The sequence below is a fragment of the Protomyctophum parallelum genome, assembly GCF_964188405.1.
Source record: "Protomyctophum parallelum genome assembly, chromosome: 15".
NCBI classification, from domain to species: Eukaryota; Metazoa; Chordata; class Actinopteri; order Myctophiformes; family Myctophidae; genus Protomyctophum; species Protomyctophum parallelum.
In genome coordinates this window covers 8,879,480-8,888,333 of record NC_139710.1, presented here as the reverse complement: position 1 = coordinate 8,888,333, position 8,854 = coordinate 8,879,480, and positions in this window count along the sequence as shown.

Below are 8,854 nucleotides of genomic sequence, written 5' to 3'. Positions count from 1 at the left end.
GGTGAGTCTAAAACATGACATCACGTTAAAAGCTACAAAACAAAATGACTATGTTGCAAAATGATGTCATCCATCACTGGCTGCAGGTACAGACTATTACTGGGCTTCTGTTGACTTGTCTGTTGCTCCGTCAATACATCTGTGCATGAACACAAAAAATAAAGTGTCAATTAGAGAAGTAATAGGTGTCTTGAAATCAGTACATGGAGACTCAGCCTATACCAAATGAGCTATATATATGTGAGCCTCTCATACTTCAAACAGTTGCATTGTTTTGCTGTAATGCACCAGCTTCCTCGAGGCAATTCTTCCTTGATTGTGCAAACATCAGTGGCGAGCACAGCCACAGACATTTAGAGGGGCAGGTGCTCAAGTGAAAAAAGGGCACCTTGTGCAGCGCGTGGAACCAGCCAGTTGCCTTAATAGTGTGAGATTTATAGATTTTGGTGTATAAATAATATATTAGAAGCTTTTTTTTTTATCAAGAATTGATCAATGTCACCATGGTCCACATACTGTACACTGTTTGTTTGTTTTTTCAAAAGGGTACATTGCTGTCCAGAGGGAAAGGGCAGGTAGTGCACCCCCTAGTGTCTATCTGTGCACGCCACTGGCAAACATATCTGGCGATACAAACGATTTAATCTGATTCTGTGTTTTAAAGTCAAATCACAAAGCTGCAGTCATTGGTCATATAGGGTGGTGTGTTTTACCTGCTTAAGTGAGTAAGACACTTGTTGAAACATCAGTTTGACTAATCATCCCAGGCTACACACAGAGTTGGAAGTCACAGCTGTCAATCAACAGGTTAAGGTCGAATGCTCTCTTTGATGTTCTTGTGTGTAACTCCCTTTCCTTTTGGAAACATTCCAGCTTAAATGGTTCAATGACATGTCTCAAACAAGTTCATTATAGGTTATAGACAGAATACATGAGCAGGCATGCTAAGAATAGCTGTTGTCAGCTTTAAGGTTTGTCCTATAACAATGAGTCTTTTGCATCCTATTTGACGCCAATAACTCTTACAAGTTTCCATTTTTTCAGTATACCATTATTTATTTGTGTGACCTTTCATGAAATGTGTGAAAGAAATGTATTGACTCAACCAGTGGCGCAGCCAGAAATGCGATTCTAGATGGGCCTTGCGCGGACGTGTGGTGGCCACGCAAATCAAATCGGTTATTTATTTGCCGTATTTCGGTTATATTGCCCCCAGAGTGACAGCCAGGCAGTTCTTATTTTTACCTTTAGTTAACAAGACAGACAGACCCACTGGAACGCTTCAAATACTGTCACACACAGTCACACACTAACGTATGTCTTCATTCAAAAGCTACAGAAATAAATATCCTTTTGTTTGAAACTAAGTGGAAATCACAAAACAAGCTTCCATTCCAATAGACCTAGAATGCCTGTGATCATTTAATTATACTTCGTAAATTTTCATGTATCTCAGGCATAGATGGCTTGCACCGGGAGCTGGTCGATTTGAAAATGTGCGGCCTAAATGTGATAAATGCTCTGTTTGTACTCACCCATTAAATTACCCATGTAGAACCCGAACTGAAATTAACCTGTGTGTTCTATGGCTCTGTATGTGAAATACTGTACATACTGTATGTAACAACAAGAGCCGTTCTAGGGCTACCATTCCAAATACCTTGTTGCTGAGGCGTCGGAACTTCGGAAGATTTAGAAAAGCATAATCCACAGTATTGTCATCGCAACCTCCTCCTCGAGAGTCTATTTTTAGTTTATCCGATTTTTCAGCGTGCTATGGCCCGGGACGAGAAAGATGATTGAAACAAAACGTAAACATCTCCACATGGCTCTGTAGTCTCATGGACTTAGGCAGGAAGTGGACGTAAAAACAACAACTCGTATCCTATAGTCTAAGACGCGTGAATTCCGTTTGTGTCCGAGCATAGGCATGGTAGCGCTCCACCTGCCTGTGATTGGCCTACCGACACTCCTCCAAGGTGGATATGCTGGATGCCTGGATAGTCTGATGGGTAACATTATGTATAGTATGGTATGATACAAGAGAACGCTAACTTGTACGTTTTATTTTTGTAGACTTTGTAACTAATATTGTTTATGCCGTTTGCTTTTATGGAATAATTGATTGAACATGCACCCCATAATATGATTTGATTTGGGTGTGTTCTTAAAATAAAGTGTTTGTGTTGTGTAATTTGTTTGTATGTGTAAACTTGAAACATTATTGTACTATAAAAAGGTCTGTTTTGCCTTCATCTTTATCCTTTTTAGTGTAATAGTATTAATTTACTATGATTAGATTAATACACGATAATCAACAGTATGATATCAAAGCAAATGGCATAAACAATAAGTTTGCCTCTTCTACAAAAAACTAGTCTAGGCATATTATTACTGAAAATTAACCACTGTTTATTCATATTAAGCAAGACGTTCATGTAAAAAACACAACAAAAACATATTTTACTGAAAGAAAGAAAGACATTATGAAACGTATTATGTATTTATTAAAAGAAAAGAAAAAACAATCGATGGGTGGCCCACCCGGGCCCACCCGTAGCTGCGCACCTGGAACCAACGGTGGTTTCCGTCCAATTGTACGGTATTTGGCTGCACATGCCTGGAATCCAGACTGATTGTTACGTTTGACTTTTGTAAGTGGAAAGAATCCAAAAGATAAAAGGAGCAATATTATGTCTGGATTCCAGGCTAAGAGAGGCTTCCAAATGGTTTAAACTGTGTTAGTTCAGTTATAGTTACAGAGCCAATAACTGGCTAAGTGGCCTAGTCGGGTTCTGAAAGGCCAAGGTTTGATTGATTGATTGATTGATTGAACATTTTATTCACAGTATGTAGAATGGGTACATTTCAACGAAAGTACAGGTCAATACAAAAACTATACGAGGATAAAACCAGAAAAAGCACTCAGGTGGAGTTGAGGTTTGGTCAAGAGGTGGACATGAGACACGACCAGCACCTCAGGACATCAAGGTGAACCTGTTCACATCAAGGTGCACCTGTTCACATACCTCCGAACCGAACCTTTGTTTTTTGGTATAGGTTCTTGAGGGTCCTGTGAAGTGGAACATAAATAGAACCCTTATTGGCTCATTTCAAGCCACTTTCAAGACAAGTGTGCTTGAAGACTTTGAAGTGAGCCTAAGGGCTTCCCTTCAAACTCTTAAAGCAGCACTATGTAACTTTCCTCTTCTAGTGCTGACAGTTTTACAATTGAGCTTGTAGGAGCCATTAGAAGAGAGGCATTATTTGTATTATTATTATTACCAGTATTATTTTTGACCACCTGGTGGCGGGCTTGAGAGACACAGCTTTTAGAAGGTAACCACTTATAAGGTGACACAGGTGCACTGAGAAGGAACTAGACACAGGGAACCAGGGAGCAAAACGTTCTTACCAGTAGCAGCAGCACAGCAGCAGCAGAACACTAACTTGTAAACATCTACTAACAACATCACAATTACAGAGCTAATAGAGCTGGCCTGCTTGCTATGGGGATAAATTTAATCTTGACCATCACTATCAGGTGAAAGATGAGACATGACCTTTGACAATAGAAGGGCAGGGAGACAAAATACTGTACAACCACCCCAATTGTATACGTTATATTAACATACAGATTGGACAAAATTGGAAATGAGAACAGCAAATGTGCTATCTTCTTTGTTCTTCAAGTTGTAGCATCTTGTTGTTGTGTCTGCTACTGTAACATATAGGTGCTCACCACCAGCACCATCATCAGGCCAGTTCAAAGACAACTGGACTTCCTCTATTACCCCCAGGGATTATTGTAAAAGAAGAGAAAACTAAACATGCTCTGCTGAACAGTAGTGGGCTACCAGGCAGCGTACGGTTGTTCCAGTATGACAGCCAAGTTACTCATGCCAAAAGCTTGAGTTTACTTTTGGTCTGGATCGGGCTAGTTGTGAAAAGCAGCATGTCTACAGTCTATGGTCAGCTCACAGGATGAACCCATGCACCCTCTCCCCAACTCTGCCATAACAGGGATCGGGTGAGATTACCCCCCCCCTTAGAAACATTGCAGCAATCACAGTTCGAAAGGAAAGTGATGAAAGCGATGATGAAATAGGACAGAGGAAACTTTTCTCTCCGCTAGTGCCCCACTCTCAACATTTAATCATAGAACATTATCATAGAAGTTCCTGATTTTATTTGCTCACCACTCTGTGGCTGCAGTGTTAGTCTCGAATGTAGGATATGCAAGACTTCTGAAATGCAATGCTACTATTGCTGCTGAATGACGTATGAAGTATGGCTACATTTAATGTAGGATATTACTGTAATGTTGCTGCTAAAGTACAGTATATATACACAGTAAATCAGAGTACATGAGACACACACAAAGGAGGGGGCAGAGAAGTGGCATGAAAACGTACAACTCAAACACTTACAACTGGTTGAGCCATGTCTGCAGGGCAGGATTCGAATGAAAATGTTCCCATACATAAAATAAAATGGAGAGAAAACTTCCTGTGGGGTATACTGTAGGTAAAGGAAGAGTGAGGTACAGGCACCGTACTGACCCCTGAGCGCATGTGTACTACAACTGTCATTGTCTGTTCTGGTTCTCCACGTAGGCTGGTTCGCATGGCGACAAGCCAGTTTAACCAACCAAAGGGCACATTGATGAGAATTATCTCACAACAATGAACATATTATCACATCATCGCCACAATGACCCGGCTGCCTGGCAGCCATGTGATTATTTCAACCAATGGCGTGTGCGTGCGTGCGTGTGTGTGTGTGTGTCCACTTCATCCTGGAAACTTCAAACAACTAATCAAAGCAACGGCTGGCAGCCCGGACAGCTTTTACAAACGACTATGTGGTTCAGGGTTTAGACAAGAATTACAAGAAAAACGGTGTAAAAAAAAGCACAGACACACACACACACACGCACGCACACACGCACACGCACACACGCACACACGCACACACGCACACACACACACACACACACATTTGAGCACACATACTGTAATACTGGGGGTGAACTGGGCTGGCTGAGAGGAAACAAGCTTCCCGCTCCCTTTCCATATGACTAGAACAACACTGACCGTCAAATGAATAACTTCAAACACCCAACAGACTGCAGGAGGTTAGGTCAGTTACTGTCAGCCAATGGTCAGACATGGAATAATATTATGTTTGAGTCATTGCAATAGGATACGTATAATGAGATGGAAAGGCTAATTCCAGAAAAGAAATGACTGAAGCTAAATCAAACTAATTGTAATAATATGGGGCTATATACACACAAATCTATTATGTCAAATGGACATTATAATGATAATGATTATCAATAATACACTAGACTACTACTAATAATAATAATAATAATAATAATAATAATAATAAAACTTTATTTGTATAGCACCTTTCATGACATGAAATGCAGCTCAAAGTGCTTTACAGAACAATGGAGAATAAAAGAAAAGCAAGGCAACGACATTAAAAAACAAGCAGTAATGCAGTACAGTGAGGACATGAAAAATAAAAAATACAAGATCAATTAAAGGCAATGTTGTAGAAGTGGTACTAGAGCACTGGATCCATATATAGCATTCTAGAATAACACTTATAGAAAGTCAGAAGGGGGTACGCTAGAATATTAAACTAATTTCAGTTCACTCAGGTTAGGTTCAGAGAGCGGCCAATCCCAAAGATTCCCATATATGGCAATCAGTACTACAGTAGACCGCCTGCATTGCTCTGATGAATGTTGTGTCAAGATTCTCCCATTGCTCTTCACAGTACTACCAACCGCCAACCACCCAGACACACTGTCAATGGTTCCCAGTGCTGGGTGTTGGTTATGTGGGCGGTTTAGTGTCTGTGTCTTTACAGTATAATCTTAGAGATGTGACACATACCCAGGGAATCCTTGGCGTGTGCTTGAGCAAACATATCATACCTATAAGCCAGAAGGGAAACCAGCTCCAGGTTTCACTCCAATAACATTCCTGCTGCCACAGGCTAACCAAACACTGTGTGAAATGAAAAGGAACATCCACACTCCCGGACAAATATGTGCTGCAGTTATTTTTGTATATGCGGGAGAGGTAAATGACATAATTACAAAAGAGTTGTGAGGCGTTGAGAAAAGGTTGAGAACCACTGATCTAGAACAGTTAACAGTATTATCTCTATATCTGTAGTTCTGTACCCCCACAAAGGCAGACCAATCAAAGTGCAGCTCATGCTGCCACGTGCATATAGACCCCTTTTCCACTGTTTGGTTCCCAATGGGAACCGGTTCAGTTCTTTTTGGTTTTTAGTCCATGAGCCAGAGCTCCAAAATTGGTGGGCAAACTATACCCTATATTAAATTGTTTATAGGATCGATACAAGTAAATGAATACATGATAACCCTTCCACAGTAGTAGCTTTTTCATATTTTAGATTATTTTGCATATTTTCCTACATAATGCCTCATTTGCATATTAAAAAAATTAAAATTTGTAATACAATAAATCATTGTCTTCGTGTAAGTACTCAATTGGGGAAGTTTAATGGTGATAACAATCTAATATAGGTATGGTTTTGCTACACTCAATTCATAATTAATGTTTCAATTTTGGAGCTCTGGCTCATGGACTAAGAACCAAAAAGAACTGAACCGGTTCCCATTGGGAACCAACCGGTGGAAAAGGGGCCATAGTGTACTCCACACGGCTCAGCTCACGCTGCTATAGCACCAATCACTGTGAGCGTATGTCCTTATTGGGGGCTACATTTGCACTGGAAATTCTACACATGGCATGCCTTGCACTTTATTTTACCAATAATCATACTGGCTTTGTAGAACTAAGGTTTCATTTAGACTATAAATGAATATAGTGATTAGAGATAAAAGATGTAACTTTTAGTCTATATATTTTTATATAGGCCTATATGCTATCTGTCATCTATCTATCATCAGATATGATATGTGCTGCATGGTGTGTTTCCTTGCAGAAAGACACATCCATCCTTCTAGCTGTATTTTAATTTTGTTCCACTGTTTATGTTGACATTCATCCCTTGCAGGCTCTGTCTGTGGGAGGGGGGGTCTGTCTTGGCTGGAGCTCTTGTGCACTGAGTTGATTGATTTGGCCATAAAAGTGTCACACTCATTATTTATTTATTTTTACACTTGTTATTATTCCCGTGGATAAAATGTCATATTGGGCAAAGATATCATGGTCTCAATTCAGTGCTTGTTCACTCGTTACGGTTTCCAACTTGTGTAAATGATATATTCTCAACTTGTAAACTTGAATCATAGACCTTGTGCAGGGCAAAGATAAACGTGCATAGCACTTTTTATCACAAGAATAGGATTTGATGTGCATTTGTCCAGCCATGATATACAGTAGATTTAGGTTGCAATGAGTATTATAGGCCTACTGTAATATGGATCTGATTGTAGAGGTAAAGGTAGAAAGGGGTTCAATATTAATATGTAAGTAACAATGAAAAGTAAATGGTGTTAATTTCATAGGTGTAAGGGTGACGATAGTGCTGGTGCTTCAGTGGGAGCATTTATACACAGTACTGAAGCACTAACTCAAGCAAGGTATAGGCCAGTAGGGATAATGTACCAACATGTTTTATAGGAACCAGATAAACAATTGAGTGTGAAACTCTTGGCCTGAATTACACTTATGTTTAGATTTTAGCCTTTGATAAAGGTTACAGAAGAATAACTTGACCAAACCATTCATAACACTTTGTGTAAACACTATACAGTAAGCTAGCAATAGCATCTTGCATTGGTTGAAGGTTTTTATCCTCACCTTTAGAAGAATATTTAGCTAACAGCTATCGCAGAAAATATGTTTTCTTGGCAGGCTAAGACTTGTTAAGACTTCCACAGAAATCAAATGACTGAAATGTTAAACCCTGTACTTCCTGAGGTTAATCATTGTTCCTCCAAATAAGTGAATTGTGTCAAGGAGCTGGCTAAACAGGTTGTATTGTACATCACCTTTTCCAGAAAGGTTGCAGGCATATAGCAGAAGTCGTAATATAATATACAAGTAAACTACTATATTTTGGATACAAAAAGTACTTTATAAAGCAGGTATAAATAAAGAGTATACTTCCTGATTCACTTGCTCAACACTAGGTACAAAAGAAAGTTCAAGCCTGCTCTCACTTTCTGCCTCTACCTGTCCTTCTGGCTGCGTCTGGCACGCTCTTCCTTATCGTTTCTGTTTTATGCACCTGTCAGTCTTTTACACACACACACACACACACACACACACACACACACACACACACACACACACACACACACACACACACACACACACACACACACACACACACACACACACACACACACACACACACACACACACACACACACACACACACACACACACACACGAGCGCACGCACGTCAAACGCATGCACGCAACATGGTTGCATTATCTTTCATCTCACTTTTTGTTAGTCATACAGTATCCTATCATCATATTTAAGTATAATTTCCTTATCATCTGGGTAAATTTACATTTAATGACATATAATATTGGAATTTTAATTATCCAATAAAGCTGCTATAACCTAAACCACAAACTGTACTGTGCAGGATAATTTATGTCTAACCACTAGCTCATATAATTTAATTTAATTTAACATATGATATGAATCAGATCTGTTCCCAAATCAAATTCAGGGTTGCTCTGCATTATATTAGTAATGTATTATCACTATCCTAAAATCATAACACATTCCGATTATGTTTAATGAATAGTATTGTCAATCCATAAAAACTGTATGGAATAATCTAATACTTTTTAATAGTCTATTGTAGTAGGCTTATTTA